We start from the raw sequence: 23,426 nt of genomic DNA on the forward strand, positions 1-23,426 counted from the left end.
CGCACCATTACTGTCAATGCTTTCTGGTTATATGTAATGCAAGGATGATGCAGGTCCGAAAAAAAAACCCACTTCAGTGGTACTCTACACATTTTTATTCTTGAATATTAAGGCCCAATTTTTATAGCCTTAGCTCAATCTGTAGCTTCATAAAGCATCATAAATTGGAGCTTAGCTTTACAGGCAAGCAAGATGATTTGATAAGCACAGGATTGTCCCCACTACATCAAATAATGTTTCCTCTCTCAGTATCCAGAAGCGCTGAGTTATGGCTCAGTAGCCAGCTGAGAAATATAAGAAGCCTCATGCAATTAACTTCTTGCATCTTCTTTCTCCCTTTTTCTTTTTTTCTCCAAGGGAGGAAAAGAGGAAAGTTCTTTTAGCCAGGTATTTTCTTCCAATTTTGCCTCATAGCAGAGTCAGCTAAGTGCAACCTCTTGTCAGCACAATCATTATCCATAATTTACATGCAAGAAGCAACAGAAACTTTTAGGATGAAATGAATGTAAAAACTAGAAACCTCTGCTTGTTCCATCATCCAGCCCTGCAAGTACAGTAGCTGTGTCAGTGACTGTATTAAGAGCTATTAAAATGGCTTTGATGTATGGCAGGGTTTTGGTATGATTTTCTAGGTTTTATTATTCCTCTGACTATCATTTGCTATTTTTAAATGGAATCTACTATTATGGGATACGAGCAGTCTGTCCTTCAGAGGAGACTCAGCACCAATATCCCTTCTGCTCATCTTCAGTGCCTTGTACAGGGGTACGCTAACGATCCCATGGTAGTTCAGTGTCCTAGCCACCATTTATACTATTTATCATCAAAGAAGATTCTGATATTCAAGGTTGTGTGCAGGCATAGGAGCTGCATACATAATGCCTCTGCTGTTTGCTGCCGCAGCCTGAGCACAGCACGTATTTAATTCTATGGATCTCCTCCTCAGAGCTCCCCAAGCTCTGGTCCCTCATGCTCTGCCCAAGTTAGCAAGAGGTCTAGCAAGTGCTGATCTCTCCAAATCTTTTCCTTGCCCCACACTTGGTCTCTGTGGGTAAGCTGCCCCAGGAGAGGGGAGATCCCACCAGCACAGCCATGTGCCAGTTTCCAACAAAGAGCTGCTCGAAGGCTGATCCAGGAGCTGCGTGAGAGGTAGGGGTGAGGAAAACAGTAAGATTGTTGAAAAGAGAATAGCTTTTAATGAACACTAAAACATGAATTCCCTCCTTAACAGAGCTGCCTAAGAACTATTGATTTCCCTACCTACAGTTTTCTAATAATAAAAAAAATCCTAAGTCTTGCTATCATTCCCCAGATCTAGTTTATTTCCAGCTTGAATGAACTCATAAAGTCATGAGTTAGAACTATGGGACTCAGATCCTCCAAATTAACAAATTCCTCTTCAAATGTAACAAAATGCGTTGCTCAGCTGCACCCACATCCTGGGGGCTGGTGTTGCTCAGATAGAAAAACAAGTGGAAGCTGATCTCCTCACTCTGGTGATTGCACCCTCTTCTTTTTCTGTTGCATCTAACGTAAAGAGCCCCTCCCTTGCAGATTTATTTTCATCACTCCATTCACAAAGAATGTGTTGCATCCTTTTATCAAAACTAATGATAGTAGGTTGTTTTGTCCTTTTCCATCCCTCCAGTTAACATTCCGTTATAACGGAGGTCAAATCTGGATGCATGGGGCTCTAGCAGAAATAGTGGGGTACCTTCCCTAGCTGCTGAGGCAACCCTGCACTTACAGCTGCAATCATTTTTACTATTCATTTGGCTATTTTTTTTCTTTTCTTTATTCCTTTCACCACTGACAAGATGCCACAAAAAGGCCTTTGGCCAAGCTGCTGGTTTTCCTTACGGAAAGGTTATCCAGCGTACTGCTGGCAGTGCCTTTAGGGGGAAATACATAAGTTGGAAATCAAGCTTCCAAAAAACAAACAGCACTTCTGATTAGTATCTCATATTGTTATCCTTCCTGCTTCATTTGTTTTCCAGATGGGCGAAATAAAGGTCAACAACCCTAGGGCAATGATCTGATTTGAAAGAAATGTGATTTCTGAAAGGGAAATTTGCAAAAATTGCCATAACCAAGAAATGAGAAACATTTTAAGAAATTGGCAGTTCAGGCTAATCTTCCACGTAGTTTATCTTTGTGAATTGGTGGTATTTTTATTGTCCATGCAAATGTGCTGATAATCCAGTCCTGATATTTCCCCATCACTCTTCAAATCATTTTTCTTCTAATTTGGATATTATCATCATCACAATCAAGGAGATAAAGGGGACAATCATACACTTAGCTAAAAAAGAGGCAAGCTGTAGACTGGCAGAGCCTGGGGTGTGACTGCCCTGGGGGCTGACCTGCTAGGTCCCACCAACTCCATCCCAAGCTCCCAAAGTACGGGTCATGTCTCCCTCTAGGGGATCCTGCAGAGGATAAACCCCACCTTCTGCCTAAAGCCTAAAGGAGGCTTTAAAGGCATCGCAAGCCTGATTTTTGGCTGCAATCTTATGTTGCAGGGGAAGGGTGTTGAGATATGTGGGATCTGTAAAGCGTGCCACATGCTGCTGGTGCCCCAGCACAGGGAGAAGGGGAGTGGATGGGGACATGGTCATGGTCACCCAAAGCAGAGAGAGAAAAAGAAAACCAGACAGAATTTCAGGGGTTTATTTCAGTGTTTTACTGAAACAGAAAACCAGAAGCATGCAGTATGTAAGCAGAATTCATCATAACGAGTTTTTGATTTGCGGGTTAATTTGGCGCTTTTGTGGCATTTTTGGGTAGTTTGCGCCTTCTGAGCTGCAGCTGTTTCAATCTGCCTGGTGGGCAGTGCAGGTCGCTCCGTGCCACCGCAGACCCGGTATTGATCCAAAGCTCTGTAAAGAAAGGAGGTTTAATAAATAAATACAAATCAATGAACTCAATCAAAATAGAAGGGATAGTCTTCCTAGTGGTGCAGAAATGGAAAGTCACTCCACGAAATGTGAGTGACTGCTGGTCTTGTGTGGGAAATCAACTACAGTCCTCAAAGACCTTGCTTTAATTAGGACACGCAGGGCTCCATTTCACCTCCTTTAATCACTCAAAACTTATCCTACAGCTTCAGTCAGCTGAGCAAGGGGATGAGTCACCTCCTACAGCAACTGGAGCTGTGCTACAAAGGAGTGCATCTGGGCTGTAGGTGCTGAGTTTTTGGGTGGCTGGGTTAGGTGCAGCTCAGCTCATGTCTCTGAGGATCGCTTCGTGCAGCCGCTCTTGAATAACAAAGAATCCTGTTTGCCACAGCAGTTATTTACACTGAGATGATTTCCCGTTGCCTGAGAGTAATTCATCTTTTTTTAAATTATGGTTGTTCAGTCAGCAAAACTGAGGCTCTCTGTAAAGATGTAGTGGTAGCGTTGCTGGTAAATAATCTAACTAATTTTTGAAAAAGCCAAAAACAATTTGGGCACAGTTATTTTTCCATCGACTGTGATGTAAATCAGGAACAGCTCCTGAACACCCAGCTTGCATAGCAAAGTGCATGTGACTCAGGTAACTTGTGAGCCGCTGGCTCCTGCAGGTCATAGGATGTCTTATGTTGGAGAGGATCTTAAAGCCCATCCAGTTACAATCCCAGTGCCATGGGCAGGGTTGACAACCACTTGAACAGGCTTCCCAGGGCCTCATCCAACCTGATCCTGAATGCCTCCACGTCAGTTTCACCAGTGCTCTGAAACCAGGATATGTCCGATAGCTGTCAACCCTATGTAATAATTCTTACCTGCTTCCTACACCAAGTCTAAATGAAGAATACAGGTGAAGGAATTAGCTGATATGGGGAGCTGAGAGTGTGTCCATGTCTGTAGTGCAAAATGAAAGCCTCTGTTTTAGAAACCCAATGGGAAAGGCAGAGATGTGCCTTAACAAGATGCTTGTCTCTTTTTTGCCTTTCCCATAGGGAGGTTGAGCTTATAGAACTGAATCTTTTCTTTCGTTCACTTTACCTCCTCTCTGCGTGGATGCTCTGGTTGATGTCCTCTTGCTGTGGCATGGGATGGGCTCTGATCATGAAGTCTCAACTCAAGTGTCCCTTGAGACTACCAGACTCCGTGCTGCACCCTGACAATTAGCAGTAATGCAATAGAATCATAGAATCGTTAAGACAGGAAAAGACCTTTAAGGTCTTCTAGTCCAACCCATCCCCACCGTGCCCACTAAAACAAGTCCCTCAGTGCCACATCTACACAATTTTTGGACACCTCCAGGGATGGTGATTCCACCACCTTCCTGGGCAACCTCTTTCAGCCCCTGACTACTTTTTTGGAGAATTAAATTTTTCCTAACTGGAACCTCCCCTGACGTAACTTGAGTTCCACCTTTCTCATCCTATCACTGTTACCTTGGAGAAGAGGCCAACTCCCACCTCACCACAGCTTCCATTCAGGGAGTTGTAGACAGCAGTAAGTTCTTTCCAGCACATCCCCTTCTCCAGGCTGAACAACCCCAGTTCCCTTACCTGCTCCCTATAAGAACCGTTCCTTTGTTCATTAGGGAATGTTTGAAGGAGAAAACAGCTGCAGAGCTTGGTGCAGGCAGTAATGAGGGAAAAGTTGTTGAGATAACAATGGTTTATGCCTGGCAGAGCGGGGACAGATGAATGAGCAGGTCAGCTAGCAGCAATCAGAACAAGAGGAGGTGCAGGATGTGTACATCAGAGATGGTATACAACAGGCAGAGAAAATGGTGCTGGTGTTGTGCTGGGGATGTGGTTGGTGGTGGCATCCTGATCAGAATGCTGTATGGAGTTTTAGTCCTCTCACTGCAGAGGATGCTGTGGAGCAGGAATAAAATACTATATAGAAAGTAATGTGTTTTTGTTTTTATTTTATTTATATAGGGCCTGATGTAATAAAAGGCTCAGTATCTAAACTGAGGTTTGAGTAAAATGCAACCTGCAATCATTCTGCTCTATACTGAGGCTGGGCAAGGTGGGACCTGCACTGGGGACAGATGACCCCGTGGTCCTGCTGCCCTATGCAAGAGCTGGGAGCAGAGCTCCTGGGGCTGGGAGGAGGTGGCCTGAGCCCGTACATCGCTAGTGGTGCTTTGTGGCTGCTGCAGGCGCTTTCTCAGATTTTCTGCTGATTATGCTAGTCCAATATTGCAAGGAATGTATGCATAATGGACATAAATCTTGCTATACGAGCCACCAGAGAGGCAAGAAAAACGGTCTCTGTCAAGAATCTACATACAGAAATACATTAAACAACAGCTCTCTGTAGATCAGAAGCTTTGGTTTCGAGTGCAGGTTTGGGGGAATAATGAAGACTAAAATTAGCACTTTGGCAATGTGTTAAGCCTTTTGGGGGGGTTTCACTGGCATATTTTTATAGCCTTAAAGAATAAATGGTGATGATAATAAATTTTTCTAACTTTTTAACTGATCATCCAAAGGAGAATGCGGAAAGCTTTTTGTATGCAGTGCTGTACATGGGTAGTGCTGCTCAGCTGGGACATCGAGCCAGCACCGTGACTTTCTCTGTGCAAAGCATCCATCGAGGCACCCACTACAAAATGGCTGTGATTAATGGCTGCACCATCACTCATGTGCCTGCATGTGGGTTCGTATCAGAGCTATTTGAGAATTGTCAGCACAAACTTGGGCAGCCCCACTTAGCAGGGAGATGCCTTTTGGTGTGATTGAGCCTGTTAATTACATCCCAACCAGGATGCATGCAGTGTTCCCAGCGACTGGGAGCTGCCAAGTGGTGTTGACAAAGCTTGTTTTAAAACAAAGCCATGAAATGGAAGTGTGCTCATTCCTTTCTACATGTTAGTTATTGCAAATGGCAGTGTGGCGTTATTACAGTGGGTACGAGCCTCTTCCCGTCGCACTTCTGTGGCTCTGAATTTATTACACATATTCTCACAAATTATTTTGTTGCTATAGCAATACTTTCTGTGGGCCTAATCCCACTGTTATCATTTATAGAGAGGCTCTTCACTTTGTTCTCTCGGTGCAATGGCACCTTCACTTTGGCAAATGACCTTCCAAATTGCATCTTTAGGCTCTGTTTGCTCTTGCTTTTTGATGTTAATCTGGATTAGGGAATTCTTACTTTGGATTAAAATTGACTTGAATATTCTTAATAAAATAAGTACTGAGAAAACACATTTATAAAACTATAAAATATCTATATGTACATATGTAAGACTTTATTGCTCTCTACAGCTTCCTGAAAGGTGGAGAGGTGGGAGTTGGCCTCTTCTAATGAGTAACAGCAATAGAACAAGAGAAAATGGCCTCAAGTTGTGCCAGGGGAGTGTCAGGTTGGATATTAGGAAGATTTTCTTCTCTGGAAGAGTGGTGAGGCACTGGAACAGTCTGACCAGGGAGATGGGAGAGTCTCTATCCGTGGAGGTGTTCAAGAAAAGGATAGATGTGACACCAAGGGACAGAGGCAATATTGGTGGTAGGTGGACGGTTGGACTGGATGATCTTAGTGGTCTTTTCCAACATTAATGATTCTAAGATTCTGTGATTTTATGTGTGTGTCTGTATGTCTGTAATTAAATGGATCTTTTTATACTTTAACATTTCCTGTGTAGAGAGGACGACGGCTGGGGAAAAACACGAAGTATGACAAGAAACATCGCATATTCCCCATATACAGGATTATGAGCTCCATTGCCACTATTGCTTCTAAGCATCTAAGAAATGTCCTTCATCAGAAAATTTGCACTCTCAAATGATGTTCCCATTATCCCTGTATATCATTTGATACAGTAAGATCTCATATGAGATCTCCTGAAGCCTAAAATCTGAAATTTGCAGCTATTTTACCAGCATAGCAAGTTGTTGCCTATTTAGTTGTGATGACAATCCCTGTGAAGGAGCATAGTTTTCCCAGCCCCAGCGAGAGAGCAGAGGAGGGATGATTATAGGATGGGATGCAGCAGAGGCAGAGTCATCTTGATGGGTGTCAGTGTTGATGGCTTTTAATGTTTCCCCTTAAAGCTGTGGCTGTTCAAACTCATACTTCTTTCTCTTTTCTCCTTTTTTTTTTTTTTTCTGATGATGTGGCAAGCATGCTGGTTCCATGTATAAATGTGTGTTTTTTCCACATTGCTCATGGACCAAGCATCGGCTGTCACTCATGCTGAGTCTTTGCAACTCTTAGCAATCCTTTACTTTGTGGTTCACAGAGCAGTGACGGATTACAAGATTGAAATGTCGAAATAGATAATTATATGTGAAAGAAATTTAGGCTCAAGGCAAAAAATTAATGTTTGTTTTGTATTAAGTAATACTCATTAAATAATGTTCTTCAATATTAATTTTTAAATGGGCAAATTTAGGAATAAGACCAGGCCTCTGGGTGATCTTTCTTTAGTGCCCTAAAAGAGTAGTTATAATACTGGATATATTGCCACAGACATGAAGAATAGTGGAAGATTAATAACTAAAACTCAGGTCATCGAGCAGCTGAAAGGGCAACAAAGGGCTGGATTCCCATACTCTTATTTTAAATAAAAGCATTTGCATCAGCAATCGCCTTACAGAAAGCAAATGGATGAGCTCTGAATGAGGACCAAGCCAAAAGAGCTCTTGAAAATAGGGGAGGAAAGTCTTTTCCCTGTGCAGAAGTGCTGTTCTGGGTAGGTGCTAGGGGCTAGGCTTGCTGAGAGTACCATGCACTTGAATTCTGTCCAATAGCTGTCTTTTCTCTCTTTAAATGTTATTGCACATGTATGTTATCTATGTACCTGAACAATTCACATAAATTTTATCTTTTTTTTTTTTTTTTTTTTAAGCAAGAACTAGCTTTCCTTTTCAAGAGACTCAGTTGGGATTATCCTGTCATTATTTTCAGTCTTTGTTTTTGTTCACATTCCATAACAAGTAATCCTAGACTAAAATCTACTTGATGCTAATATACAGCCGTCCATCATTTTTTTTTTTTTTTTTCTGAAACTGCTTTCAATAAATCATTGCTCTGTGTTGCATATAGCAGAGAGCTCTGCTTTTCTAAAATGGTGCAATTCCTTACCAGGTGGTCAACCCAAGTGCAGTGTCCTTGCATCTTTCTGTAAGGCATGAACTCCTCTGGAGCCACCATGGCTTTCTCCAGAGATGTCAAATCTCTGTTGTTTCAAAACTGTTATTTAAATCTTTAGGATGTTCCTGCAATGTATGCACAGCACCATTTTAATGTTCTCTCTTAATTGGAGGGCGCTATCCTTGATTTCTATAGTGATAATTTCTCCCTAGCTACATGACTAATGAAGATTTTGACCAGTTTCTGGATATTTTCTTTTCCTCCCACCCCCAACTGATGTCTGCTTTCAGTTCTTCTCCTGTGATCTGTAAAGATATTTTTGTCTACACTTGAAGCACTGAACAAAAATATGGATCTTTGAGGAGGCTTTTCTCATATGAACTTGTTTCTCTTCTAGTCAAAGGTATCCTAAAATGTGGATGTTTTATGTAAACAAGCAAAACCCCTAAGCAGGGACATTAACACGTTAGAGGAATTATTATACTGGTGTTAATTTCTTTCATTTTATCACAACATCTGGGTGTTAAATATATGAGTGAGGCAGATGAGAGGAACAAATCCCTTTTAGGGGCTGGAGAACAGTAGGGATGAGAAGGAGTCCATGTAATTGTGTTTCTGAAATCCCACATGTGAAATATCATAATGACCCCAAACCCATTTTGCGTTGGAGCATGGAGTTTAAGCAAAAAAACAGAAGAGTACTGAGTTCATACCTGAAGTTATTTTGTGAAATTTCACTCTGTTTTTGCTCAGGCTCCCATGTTACCTGACCTCACCTCCACCTCCATCGGGCATCTCAATCAGATTTTAGTAACTCAGTGCTGTGAATTGTCTTTCTAGAATAAGATTTGCAAACATGCATTTCTGGTAGATATTTTACCAATCTTTCTTCGTAATGAATCTTACTTGTATTAAATACTAATTTGGGGTGACCAATTAATTTTTATCATGGCCATATAACCAAACCAAGATCATTTTTTGTTGTTTATTTCCCTAAGTTACAAATTAATTTTACAATTTGAGCAGGAAAAAGCTAATTGAGGTTAGAGGAAATATATATAACAATGTATCTTTGTTAGGCTACCAAAATACAGATATCTCACAGCTTTTTAGTTATGGATTCTGGAGGTCTACATTTAATGTCTGGGATTTAGCATCATTAATTTTATAGCAGAGTTTATCACTGAAGGCATTAATTTTCCTCAGAATGCAAGAGGCAAATTTTTCTGGGTAAACAGTCATCAATCTGTGCTGTTGGTAACAGAACAGCCCTACATTGCTGTGGGGGCACTGGGAACCTTACTGCTTCTCAGAGTCATTGGATGTGCTTTAGATGTTCATGTCCCATTAGCAATCCCTGCTGTCACCTTGCACTGAATGGCCTGTTCCAGCTGCAGGGAATCTCACACTGCACTGAATTCTGGAACACCAGGTAAACACCACTGAACACAGGTGAAGCCATCACAGAATGGCATGCCTTGATCTAATCTTCTGCTCCCTCTGAGCGTTATCTAATCTCTAGCAGCAAATATATGTTAGCTTTGAAAGGCAAATCGGCTTTCTCATCAACCAGCCAAAGCATGCTTTGGGATAAATGGTGCTACTAGCTCACGCCATTTTGTTGTTAAGAAAGGCTCTTGACCAGGCAAGTCAATCTCACTATATGCACTATATGCTCCTCTTTGGGACTTCCAACAAAAAGAATCCTCTGCTTTCCTTTGTTCTCCTTGCTCTAACCATTCAGGTTTTCTCCAGGTACCCGTTGTTGCTCTCTGTTGACCATGAAATCAATACACTTTGAGCAGGACAAGGAGCACGTCTCAGGCATGATGCGTGCTCTGCAGTCAGTCCCAGTCATGTGCTACATCTGCTTCCTGAAGTTGTCTAGGACAGCAGGCTCTCAAACACTAACCGTTTTCAGGTGGCACGACAATGTGTTCTGCACATGGTCTAAATTGGGACTTTTCACATAGCCATCACATTTGCTTAGGGAGAAAGCTCCTTTCCAGAGCAGAAACACAACATCATCCTTTCCAGTTCCATCTGGTAAGAATAAACTCTGCAGCAGGGTAAACCTGTTATCCCTACATGTCCAAGCAGAAGTTCCCACCTTATTGCACCTGAAAACATGTCTCCTGTAATGGCCATCAAATAGATTTCAAACACGTGCAGACAAGCCAGTAAGTGTTATTTTGATTCCATGGTAACTTGAGAAAAGAGTAAAGGAATTGGACAAAGAGGGAAGGTGATCTTACTAGCAACATGCATATTGGAAAGGAGGGCAAATATATACCGTAAAGCAGATGGAGGTGGACTATGAAAATACTAGAGTTGAATCTGCATGCATAGCTTTCCGGCCCTGTGGTTTGGTGGCTTAAGAAACATTTCTGCTCCTCCCCAAATATTTTTACTCCCAAAACAAAATTATTTCTCAGTATTATTGCATCTAAGATAATTGCATCAAACTCCTATCCCCAAATGCTTAGCACTGCAGTTCCAAACATGACAGAACCTTAAACATTTTTTGGCTAAACTCTTCTAAACAAAGAACAGGCAGCCTTCTAAGGAAAATCGGTTTTTGCCTTATCAATTGCCTTACCATCCTCCAAACTAGGTGGTATTCTTGGCTGGAATTCCCTATGTCAAAATGTAATCACATTTATACTTCATAGTCCCAGTTTTCCACCTGCAAGAGTCCAACTGTGATGCTGAATCCCCAGATTCAGTGCTTCTGGCAGCAATGGAGAGGGGCCCATACAGCAAGCTGGGTCCTGCAGGGCATCCCATCCCCAGTACCTGCAAAAATACCAGGGAGCAATGCAGCCTCAGTGAGGTGCAGAGAAGCACACCAGGTACTGCCGTATCACTAAGCCAGAGAACAGAGTAATGCTAGAAATAATTTTTTAAAAGTGCCTGAAAGTTAGAGTTAGGGATGGAATTAAAGAATGCAGATTTATTAATCCCAATTGTTCAAACCAAACTCCAGCTCAGATAACATCTCTTTTCCCATAAGATAGGATTTTTAAGCTAAAACTCCTCTTTGAGAATATTTTTCTATTACACAGTTGCTCGTGCTGAGCTATTGATTTTTTTTCTTGGCTGTAATCAGATGTTATTGCTTTCTCTTAATTTAGTTTTATAGCTGTTTAATGAATGCTGTTCCTAAATGGAGGGAAAAAAAATCAGAGGATTTAGGGAGCTAGAAAAGCCCCTGGAAATTGATTTGTTGTGTATTTTGGGCAGGAGGAGGCCCTGCTGCTCACTCCCCCTCCTTGATAAGCCTATGCAGAACCACAGACGAGATCATTTAGTCAGTTAAAAATCATTCTGAAGCAAAACAACTTCCAGATGTTTCTCTAATTTTGTGGGACATGGAACTGCGAACAGTCGTTAAACTTTATCCCTTTTGCTTCCTGAGTTTTCAGAGAGAGAAACAGATAAAAGAATGTGGAGAAAAAAAAAAATTGTTCCGCTGCTGAGCAGTGCTTGTGTAAGGGGAAACTCTGGACTAAATATGTTTATTGCAGGTATTGCCGAAGAGCACAGGAGTTTGCAAATGGGAGCGTTCAGTTGTGAAGGATGAAATTAGCACGAAGTGGGGGAGTGTGGGAAAAGTGGGAGAAACCTGTCAGCTGAAGGGCTGTGGCTCAAGGCTCTGAGCAGCCCTGCACAGCGCTGCAGGTCACAGATGCACCTCGAGCATAGGGCAGTGTGTGCCAGGCTCAGTGCAAGAGCAAATCCTTCTGATACTTGATGAGGAGCTTATAAGTAAGAGAGGGAGTGACATTTAACATGGCCTGACTGACAGAAAAAGGAGGAATGGCTCTACACTAAAAAAAGGGAAATTTAGATCAGATATTAAGAATACATTCTTTACTCAGAGGGCAGTGAGGCACTGGCGCTGCTGCCCAGAGAGCTATGGGTGCCCCATCCCTGGAGGTGCTCAAGGCCGGGTGGGATGGGGCCCCGAGCAGCCTGAGCTGGTGGGGGGCAGCCAGCCCATGGCGGGGGTTGAGGCTAGGGAGGCTGTAAGGTCCCTTCCAATCCAATCAGTCTGTGATTCTATGAAATCCTGGAAGTCATATCACTGCATCAAAGAGCAAGATTGGATGCATGTCTTATAGAAGCTCGGTGTTGGTAAAGTTAACCATTAGAAGCCTCCCTGGACAGATGCATTTATTATATCTTTATTGCTTTCCTTATATCTGTCTCTGATTGAGATTGTGAGACAGAGATCATGAGAAATATTTTCAGCAAAACATTTTTTCGCTTTTAAAATTAAATTTTACTTGCTGAAGAACAATCTTCTGAGAAGCAGTTCTTTCTAACCCTTCATATCTACAGTGATACTCAAGTGTATTTTTTGCAGTTGTCAAGACTATGAATTAAATCTTCCATAAAATTTTGATAAAGATCTCGAAGCTTCAACTTCAGACAGCATGTACTTATTAAAACTCCTCTTACTAGATGTTTAATATAATACTGACATCCAGTAATTAATTTATCCATGATAGCATTCAATTTTTTTTCTGCCAATTAATGCTGCAGTATTCATTTTCGCCTGTCGTAGAAATAAATGGAGAAGATACCGTTAGATTTTATTCTCTTAGTTTCTTTGTGGTTTTCACATTTCTTTTCCATTGCTGAATGTTGTACTGAGCTGTGGAAATTCACCATTTGCCATAGCAAATGCCTTGCAACAGCCTTTATGAGAGTGCCGCATCACAGGTGGTTTCAGAGATGTATTCCTCTAATCTCTCCCACTCCTCCCATTCACCAACCCACTTGTATGGGACAAGGAATGGGGACATGCACAAGCCTCCAGAACCTCCCAAGGCTGGGAAATACAGGTTCTGCAGTACCAGTTCCCTGTTGGTGCCATGCAAAGGGTGCTTCAGTGCCCCCTGCTCCCATAGCTGGGGTGGTTGCAGTATTTGGGGGAATTGATCTCTCACCTACCCAGATGGTGCTGCCTGTAAATCATGCATGCTCGGTTCGAGAAACTTGCTTTTTGATTTTTTTCACTGCTTTGATTTTTTTGTGTGATTGTTGAATAGAAAACCAAGTGGATTTTTATCATCTCTAATTTGTATTTAGCAATTAAACACCAATACGATCTGTTCATGTGGTTGCAATGTTGCTTGGAAAAGACCCAGTGCAGCCTTTTTCTATACTTGCCCTGTAAATGGTGTCATTTTACATTAATGCGGGCTCTGTTTCTGTTGAAGCAGCTCCTGTGCTTTTTGTTGGTTCTTTGGATTAGACTGGCTGTTATGAATTTGACAACAGTTATCAAATCTCCCCTGCAGCGGACTGACTGTCAAGGATATGATGGTCAAATGTTTCACATATTGCAATCAAACCATTTGTGTTTGGTTTGAAGAATTCCAAAAGAAAGCTGTCAGCTAAGAAATGAAGTCGAAGTAGCCTGAAGCTTTTGGAGCATGTTGATCCAATTATGATGATCCACTCATATCCTTCAGCTTTTTTTCAAAATCAATTTTCATTTTAGCTCAGGGACGGGGTTTTTTGTTGGTAGTGCAGGGAAACATCTGTAAGGGTATTTCAGATGTGTTGTTTCAGGAAATTTCTTTTTTTTGTGCAAGAGAGCATTGAACTCTACACGTATTTTGTAAGTGTCTTTTGTATCCAGTGCACAAATATACACTTGTATTATACGTTGTCTGCCTGTACATGTGCCTATCTGTATATACACACAAGCAATGAAGAATGAGCTGAAAATGAATTTTAAATTTATTTACTTGTGCTCGATCCAGTTGCTTGAATCTGAGGGAGAACGACGGCAAAACCCCAAAGGAGGGGAAATGTCCAGATCATAGGATGTAAAGAAACCTCAGCCATAGGGGTTGTGATGCTCAGCTGGCATTTAACATCAAAATTGTTTGTCACCAGCAGGGCTGTATCCTGCAGGGACACTGTTGCGTGATGTTGACATGATGAGCGAGTGGTCAGCTCCTTCCTTTCTCTCCTTTAGCTCTCAGATAACGTGTGAAAGTGCCTAATATTTATTATTCTGCTGCCAGAGTGTTGTTGATGTCTCTGTACCCAACACATACTGAGACTGAAGCCGCCATGTCAGGGATGTGATTGAGCACCAAAGCCACGCTTACCCACCTGGGATCAAGCATACAGCATTTATGAGTTAGGACAGCACATTTGATCCAAGATCCATGTGCTGTTCTCATTCTAGATAATTCATTGTTGTCATGTTGTTTCTGCACAAGATATATGGCAAGTATTCAATAAATTTAATTAGATGAGGAGATATTCCAAGCCTTTTACCATGGTAATAAGAACTAGAAATTTGGGTTCCTCAATCTGGATGCCATTGCTGGGAAGGCAGACTCTCCAGTGCCCAAAAAGAAACCCAAAGTCCCCTTGGCTGTGAGGGGAGTGAGAAGCAAAGCTCTGTCCTGTGGCTATCATTCCCATCAGCTCCAGTTCTGCTGATGGTGCCCATGGCTGGGTGTAACACCAGCACCTCCAGTCTGGCTCTTCTCCTGATCAGGAGAGATCTTTGTATTCTTCAAACAATTATTCCCCAAACTATCCAGACACCCAGTAACCTGTGAGTCCAATTACCTTTCACAGATCCATAAATGCTGCTCAGAAACCACCTGTATATCTTGATCGCTTAGCCCAACAGTAAGAAATAGATAAGTTCCCAAATTCTCCAGGAAGTGAAATTTGACCTTTTCTCCATGATTCATATTCAGTCTTCATTTAATGATTATTCTGCTGTGAGAATACAGCACTGTGAGATAAGGAAGGGGAGTCTGACTGTAACAGCAAGAAACATTTCTAGGTTCAGCATTCATATGCTTAGAGAGAAAGTCTACCACAGATAGGATGAGAGGTAATGGCTTTCAGTTGTACCAGGGGAGGTTCAGGTTGCATACTAGGAAAAATTTATTCTCTGAAGGAGTGGTGAGGGCTGTGGCTTAGAGCAGTCACAGTCACAGGTATGGGTTGATGATGAGATGATCGTGGTGGTCTTTCCAACCTTAATGATTCTATGATTCTGTAATTTAGTAAAGGCCCGGTAGGGCCTGATTTGCTGAAGAACACAGAAAACTATTCAGTTACAGTTTGGTTTATTAAGGATTTTAACTTCTTCAATGAGATGTTTACAGAGAAATTAATCTTAATTTCATGCCAACATATCTACAGCTGAAGTGTACGTACAACCTCTTTTTCAGCAATATATTTGGTTAAATCAATATAGTAACTGGATTGCTTATATTTTCTGTGGCATGGTGTAAGCCAAGGCATAGCTGATGATACTGACGTATCTTTGCACCTTGCAACGCAGAGTTTTAAGAATCATTTTGACAAATGTTGGCTTTCAGTAGGAACCAGATTTATTTTTATTTGGCTTGAAGTCCTGGCATTTCTTAAGGTAATGAAGAGTTTATTTGAAAAACTCCCAAAACCCAAGAACAAATTACAGACACTGACTTTGATGGAATGATGCTGGTTTGCACCAGTTGGAACTCTCACCTCTTTCTGTCCTACTTCATCCACAAATTTGCAATAAGACAGCACCAAATTCCCTTATGATTTTACTAGGAAATGCATCAGCCCCATCAAGGCAGTTATCTGGAAAGGAACAGACTGAGATACAGAATACCTTGCCAAGTAGTTTTACGAACTGATGACGGAGAATTGCACTAAGATCAGAGATCACCTTTCAAACCTTTTGGTCTGAATGGGCTTTATCTTGGACTTCAAATACAGCCGAGAAATGTTGAAGTTAGAAAACGAAGCAGTTAGATTTTGGAGTCCAGTCACCACACAGGAGAGCTGCTGTTCAAAAGCACTATTCAAAAAGCATTTAAGGTTTTATTTAACTGTAAATATTTATTGTTCTTCAAAGGAAGGAAGTCCCAGAGATGGGCTTGGAATCCAGCTGGCAGGTTTTCAACAGAATGTTAAATTTTGTACACTTATTTCCAAGCTGTGCAGTTAGCAAGTGTCAGGAGCTGTTGAAGACAGGGTCTACAGCAAAGGCCAGGGGTAAGGGCAAGTTTCTCAGAGATAAACACAGCGGGCCATATTCTGCTCTCAGATGAATTTATCCTTTTTCTCCTCCCCCATCTCCAAACCAAAGGATTGATTTCATTATGAGCATTTGTCTCTATTCAAAGCAAAGCATTTTGCTTCATCTTCAGGCTCCTGAACCTTTCATTATAAAATCTTCCCCTAACCTAGGTAATTTTTAAAAATATTTTATTTTTACTGTATAATAGAAATGGAAGTCAGCATTTCATGCTCCTTGAGGAGTTTCTGTACCTTTGTGTTTGCCAATGTGATGACAGCACTGCACAGATGTTTCAGACAACCCTGGGCCTGCATAAACACAGCAAAAAGCCTGTCCAATCTCTCCAGATACTGAATTGTACAAGGAGTAAAGCATGCAAAATTAATACAGCTCATGATATTGAAATAAGGAAAATGCCAATCAAAATCTCCAAGTGCTGATATGAAGTATCCTAGGAAGACAGGACTTCAACTAAAACCTGTGTCAGCACCCGACTCCCTTGCAGAATGGTGCAATTAGTTATTTTGTAGTATGGCATCACGTGGAGCTCTAGCTATGGGCTGGGACACATCTGTGTAACCGCTGCATGAAAGCCAGCTTCAGCATGAGATGAAACACAGGGCTGCAGATGGTATGGTGGTGTTTTGCATAGTGACCTGATACTCATATATCCAGTTGGAGAAGAAAGACAGAACTCTGTTCATCTCATGCCGAATCAGAATAGGTGGCTCTCTTGAGCCGCCTCAAGAGAGACGTGGACCTATTGGAGCTTGTCTAGAGGAGGGCCACAGAAATGATCCCAGGGATTGAACACCCTCTGACGAGAACAGGATGGGAGAATTGGGGCGGTGCGGCATGGGGAAGGGAAGGCTCCAGGAGACCTGAGAGCAGTCTGTCAGTATCTAAAGGGGGGCTGTGAGAAGGAAGGGGACAGGCTCTTCAGCAGGATCTGTGGTGACAGGACAAGGGGAAATGGTTTCAAACTAAAAGAGGGGAGATTTACGTTGGACATAAGGAGGAGCTTTTTTACAATTAGGGTGGTGAGGCACTGGCACAGGTTGCCCAGAGAGGTGGTGATGCCCCATCCCTGGTGACGCTCAAGGTCAGGCTGGACTGGGCTCTGAGTACCTGACGGAGCTGTAGGTGTCCCTGTTCATTGCAGGGCAGTTGGATTAGGTGATCTTTAAGGGTCTTTTCCAACTCAAACAATTCTACGATTATTTGAAAAGATCTATAGGAGGGCAAGGAGGGGAAGGACGAGAGGCAAAACACATGATGTTGGGGTGATCCTACCCTTACCCATACCACCTAAAGCTCAGTCTCAGAGTGCATGCTATTGCAGTGTTGCTGTCTGTGCAGGAAGTTCTCTGATACCACCTGTACCCTTGACCCTTTTTGCTTTCTGCTTTGAGCAGAAAGCACATATCAAATTCATGCATAAATACTGTACAATTTCTAGAGTTGTCTTTAGCTGCTTAAATTTCAAACATGAGTAAATGGAAGAATTTTTATTATTTATTTTTTATTTTTCTACCATGAGCTGCTGCTCAGGGGCAAATACATAAAGATGATGCATTTCAAAATTGAAGCTTCTGACTCAAAGTTTAGCAGAGTCATTAGTCATGTCATACATGCCAAGTCTGGTGGAATTTGGCATAGCTGTTTAAATTTTAACAAGGGGTAAATTAAATGAACCTTTACCTAAGATATACTGCTGAGGACAGAATGCCTACGGTTATGATACAGATGCTAATTTATCAAGAACTGTTGAATTCTCAGCTTCATATTAAAATACAAGTGTCAGGCAGGACCAATCCCTACAAATCTGCCAAGAAAGATACAATTTGGATCAAACAATAACATTTTTAGTTGGGCTGCATAGACACAGTTTGGCTCTGATGTATTTTCCTGGGTGAATTATAAAAGCAGGATTTGGAGATTCTTCCGTCTCGGGAATTAAATGCTCAGAACTATTGGCTGTCAACTTGAAAAATGTTAGATCTGCATCTCTCCACAATTGTCTTAAGTTCCTTGGAATTCAGCCCAGCTATTAGCAGGGGGTAAATAAGACAAAAATTGACAACAATGTGCATTATAGGGTAAAGCGTTGAAGGATGAGTTTTAGATGTGAACAGTTAATGGATTTCTTAGAAGTGCAGTATTTGATTTGAAGCTTACTATGTTTTTGAAGCAGGTTCACCTTAGTTGCTCTCTAAAAATTCAAAAATATATCTTCTATTCCTTTTGAAGCCCTGCAGAAATACAGAATAGTATTTATTACAAACATAGTTTAAATATGCAGCATTGTAAGTTTGAAGTCAGCTGGACTGAGTTCAGCTGTTGGTGTAAATCACTGCAGTAGAATGGAAACTGCTCCAAGAAATAAGGGTTAAGTGGCTATTATTTCCAAGTGCATTCACATTGCTTCCAAACTCCTCATGTTGTTTTCACAGTGTATGGTGCCAGTCTGACTGAGGGCTGCACTGTCAGGCTGGGAGTGATTCTGCCATTTCATAGAATCATGTGTTCCACTTGATAATTTCTGCTAATTTTGTGTTTGTACTGTAAGAATCCTTATTCTCTTCCATGGGCCGGGCTTCCCATCCTACATTACCTTGACTGGGAGTGAAAATTCCCATTAAATAAGTGATAATTTTACCACAGTGAATGCTGTTCACTGTGTGTAGTGCAGTTAATACGATGCAAAGATGTAAAAGATCTCATTTCAACAGGTTCAGTCTGCTCTGTGTGATGAGAAGGAATACCCCAAAACCTGATACAAGCCCCAAGCAGTGTGAACAAACCCAAATACATGTTTAATCTTAGTTCAGCAAGGTGTTCATGCTTGAGGTTATTTGTATTAACATGTATGCCGTCCTGCTACTGTCATTGGCAATACTGTGCCAAGGTGACCATTGGCAACACAGCACAGCTAAGCCTTCATTATCTCTATTTTACTGTTGAAAAGAACAAGTGATTTTTTTGCCTTTCTCCGTACTGCCTTTCCTAGGAAAATATTTCCAGTAATATTTTTTCTTAGTTTCTGGACATGGTTCTGGAGAACAGTGAGTTGCCACGTCCTGCCCCAACTGGTGTCAACACAAAATTTCTCTTCATTTGAGATAGATTTCTACTCAGTGCTTAACTAAATCTGTGGGCTAACCCTAACCCTTTAAAACTGAACTTTACTCAATGGAGAAACATCACCTCTGGCCCTGTTTTGCCTTTGATATAATGCTGCTGTGTGCCTTGAACCACATTTTGTATCTAGTTGTTTTCTTTTTCTTTTTTTTTTCCCCATATATGCAAACAACTCTTTATTTTCTAAGGAAGGAGAGGAAAATTTCTTTTTTTAACGTTTTATTTCCATGATTACATGCAATATGGAATTTGGCAGGACACAACTTCTGTTTACATATGGTTGGTGTCTACAGGTCATGATGTGCAACAGAGAAACTTCCAAACAATTAGTCATAGCATGGCTTTAGTAAGAAACAAGAGCACGAGCCTGAGCATAAGCATCTGAGGTGTTCCATTTGGTGAGACCATACAACTAACAAGAGTAACTCAGTGTATTTACCAAGATACCACTCACTTGGGGCTAATGACTTGAAGAAATGTAAAGCAATAGCCTGTACTTGGTAGCTACAATATCATTAGGTCTCCAGGTTAAGAAAAATACCATTAAATGGAAATTATTCTGAGTGTTATGGAATAGTTAAGGTTGGAAAAGACTGCTCAGATCATCTAGTCCAACTATCAACCCACAAAACAACCACAACTATTAACCCTCATCGCCACAGTGTCCCACCGAGTTCCTGTAGGGCACAGAAAGGGACAGCTCAGGTGCAGTGTTCCAGCTTTGGCAGGGTTCCTGTGAATGAGGAGTTTATAACCTCCCATTGATCATTCCTTTTTGCAACATGTGTATAAAAGAGCAATCTGAAGTTCCAGGAGTGTCATGTCGGGATGATGAGTCCATCAATTTTCTTTGGTTGTAGGTTTCCCTTCAGTGGCTGGAACGTAAATTATGAGAAGCTGAAGGAGAAAGCTGCAAATTATTGGGCACTGTCAACTTCAATATCCTCAGTCTGATGGATCTGTGATTTGACAACAATCTGCTTGTCAGTCACTCTTGCAAAATATTAACACACTCGATTATCAGATGCGTTAGCCAACTGTTCACTCTAACAGTGAGCGCAGTCAGAAGTCCAGGGACACCGTGGCTCACTTAGGCTGCTCACGCTCATGTTGCAGAGCATCTGCTAAAACTCAGGGGCAGCTCAGCTGCTCTTTGCTGGCCTGTGACAGCTGAGTTATTTAGAGGTTTGGTGCTCTCTAGGAAATCCTCACTGAGGGATTTCTGTCTGTTTCTATGAGAAAAGGAGACAGTAGAGAATTGTTGCCCAACTGCAAGGAGATGGGACCATAGGAGCCACCAGAGACTGGTGGCATCCCTTGGCAATGGGAATGGGCTCATGACACTGGGGAGAAATCTGCAGTGCAGTAAGTGAGAGTTGCCTGTTTTCCCTTCCAAACAACAAAAAAATAGAATTTTGAGAATATTTTTTGTTAATGATAGAGGAAAACACCTCTAGCATTACAGCATAAAATGAAAGAGGTATGTGATGACAGCCTCCAGCACCTCTGCTTGTGGAGCTGCAGTATCTAGGTGGGTGGAAATACCTACTAACAGGAGCGCCTGTCCTTAATAAGCACTGTTAGTTTAATTGCCCCCATTACAGACGTTAGCAGCAGCAGGAAGAAGAAAGGGATCGCCTGTCAAGTGGAGTGGGAGCACCAGGACAGTCAGCGATGCAGACTGCTGCACTCTGCTGAATGCATAATGAAACTGCCAACCAGCACAGGCAAGAAATTATGAACTGAAGCTATAAGGCCTCTTCAGAAATACTTGCAGCTTTTTTTTGTGTGTGTGTGTGTGTGACTGTACGTAAGTCTTCATAAAAAAGCATGCCTGCAGAGCTGGCACCAGCTGCTGGCTTAGAAAGCTCCAAGATACCTCCCGCCAATTGGTCTTGGCAAGCCTTTATAGATGAGGTATTGATCAATTATTACATTTAATTGCTTGTATGGATTTTTTTTTTTTTTTTAACAGTCGTAGCTTTAAGTGTACTGGTCTGCCCTAGAAAATGATGATGAGTTAGTCTGTCTCATGCTGTAAGTTGGAATGGGCTGCTCTAGATACGAATGTTGTGCTGAACATTAAGAAGAGTCACCTGGAAAAAAATAAAAGTATGAGTGCTAACCAGATGTAAATATACCCACCATACATAATGTGGTAGTAAATGCTGACATTTGGAGGCAGGGAATGTGGTACAGGACGAGGACGCTGGTTTTTGCAATTACAGTCACAATCCATTCTCAAAAGATTAAAGTTTTACACAGTGGTTGTTCTCAGGAAATTTGCTGAATCCTAATATTTAAGATGAAAGCATAATAAAGGGTGATTTTTTTTAGAGAATTGTCTGATAGATTTGATTTGCCAGTTCTCACTGAAGCAAAACTTTCTACTGACTTCAATTATCAGTAAATTGTGTTGACCTCAATAAGGATTTTTGCAGAACTGGGCCCGTAGCATGAATAGGCTGTTCTGTGCAGAAAAGGCACTGCATGAAAATGGCATCTTCTTACTCATCAGTTCTGCCTCCTGGGGGCATACTGAGCCGCAGCATCTGACTTTAATGATAAAAATGAGGTTATGCTGTTCTTTCCTCCTGCAAAGCCTTTTCGTAACCAGAAAGAGAGTTTGTGCAAGAGCAACAGGATTGGAAGCTGGGGTTGTCGCATGCAAAAGAGTGGCGAGGCGCTGGCGTGGGCTGCCCTGGGAGGTGGGGGAGTCACCATCCCTGGAGGTGTTTAAGAATCATGGAGCTGTGGCACTATGGTGTAGTGGACAGTATTGGTGGTAGTTGGATGGCTGGACTAGATGATCTCAGAGGTCTTTTCCAACCTTAATGATTCTGTGATTCTGTGATTCTATGTTGCTTCTTGGTGACTGTGCCCAGTAACAGTGAACACAAAACTGCTTGCTTCCAGGTGCCGGGTTGCCTTTGCACAGTAACACTTGGAAAAAAATCTTTTGGTTTATAAGACAAGAAAATATGATATTAAGGCATTGAGAGAGGAAAACCAGGGAATTCCAACCCCCTGATGGCTTGGAGGTCCTCCTTTGACAGTTCAGCCTTTCTGTGATTTGTGTTACCCCTTGTTATCCTGCCTATCGGACAAGGGAAAATGGTTTTAAACTAAAGGGGGGGAGGTTTAGATTAGATGTCAGGGGGAACAGAGAGGGCAGTGGGGCCCTGACTCAGGCTGACCAGAGGTGATGGGTACCTCATCCCTGGCCCCATCCCAAGGCCTGCTTAGATGGGGTTCTGTGCAGCCTGATCTGGCAAGGGGCAGCCAGCCCATGGAATAACGTGATCTTTCATGTCCCTTCCAACCTAAGCCATTCTATGATTTCAGAGCCCCCTTATTTCAACAGCAGGCTTTGGGTGGTGGTGTTGGATTGGCTGGAGGGGTGGCCAGTGGTGGTCCCCAGCCCCGCTTTGCATGCAACGATGAATCATAGTGTTGTTTTCCCACTGGTCTATTCCAGTCAGGGAGCTTTAAATGCTCTCTGTTTGACATCCTCCTGATTTATTGCATTTGTAAAGGTGACCTTAAATATTTTAATGGTAATAATTCTTTCAAGGGCTTGAATCTGTAAATGTGCTATGTTCATATTTTGGCATTATATACTGTAGGCAATTTAATCCATATAAGCAGTTTCAGTGGTATTAACACTGTAGGCAAACTGATACTAAAGTTTAAATGTCAGAGAGAGTTTCATATTAGATCTAGTGCAAACAAAGCATTTTTTCTTCAAGTACTGAGGCATAAAATACCAGGAGATAGTAAAGACAGGGAGCGCCAATGAATCTGAAATAAAATGGTGGTGAAATTTATAGTATTTTCAAATATGTGCCCTATCCAAGGACTGCTGCAGCTGCACAGATCTATAAAATTGGAGATAAGAGAAAAGCCTTGTAGCGCTTCACAATAAATGCACCTCCACTGGGGTATCTATCTGGGTTCCTGTAACTCCTTGGAGATTTACTATTTCACCTTGGATTTATTACCCCACTGTGCATGCTGCGGATGGCATTTTATGTTTCCTTTACCGCCCTGTTCATTATATGATGGCAGGTCCCAGCTATAATCATGGTGAGGAACGCACCACTGAACCCTCGCCTGCCCATTGCCAATGGGTGTGAGCACAGAAACTCCTGGATGAGGCTGTCATTATTCATCCAGTG

This window comes from Gallus gallus, chromosome 4 (genome assembly GCF_016699485.2).
Source record: "Gallus gallus isolate bGalGal1 chromosome 4, bGalGal1.mat.broiler.GRCg7b, whole genome shotgun sequence".
Lineage (NCBI taxonomy): Eukaryota > Metazoa > Chordata > Aves > Galliformes > Phasianidae > Gallus > Gallus gallus.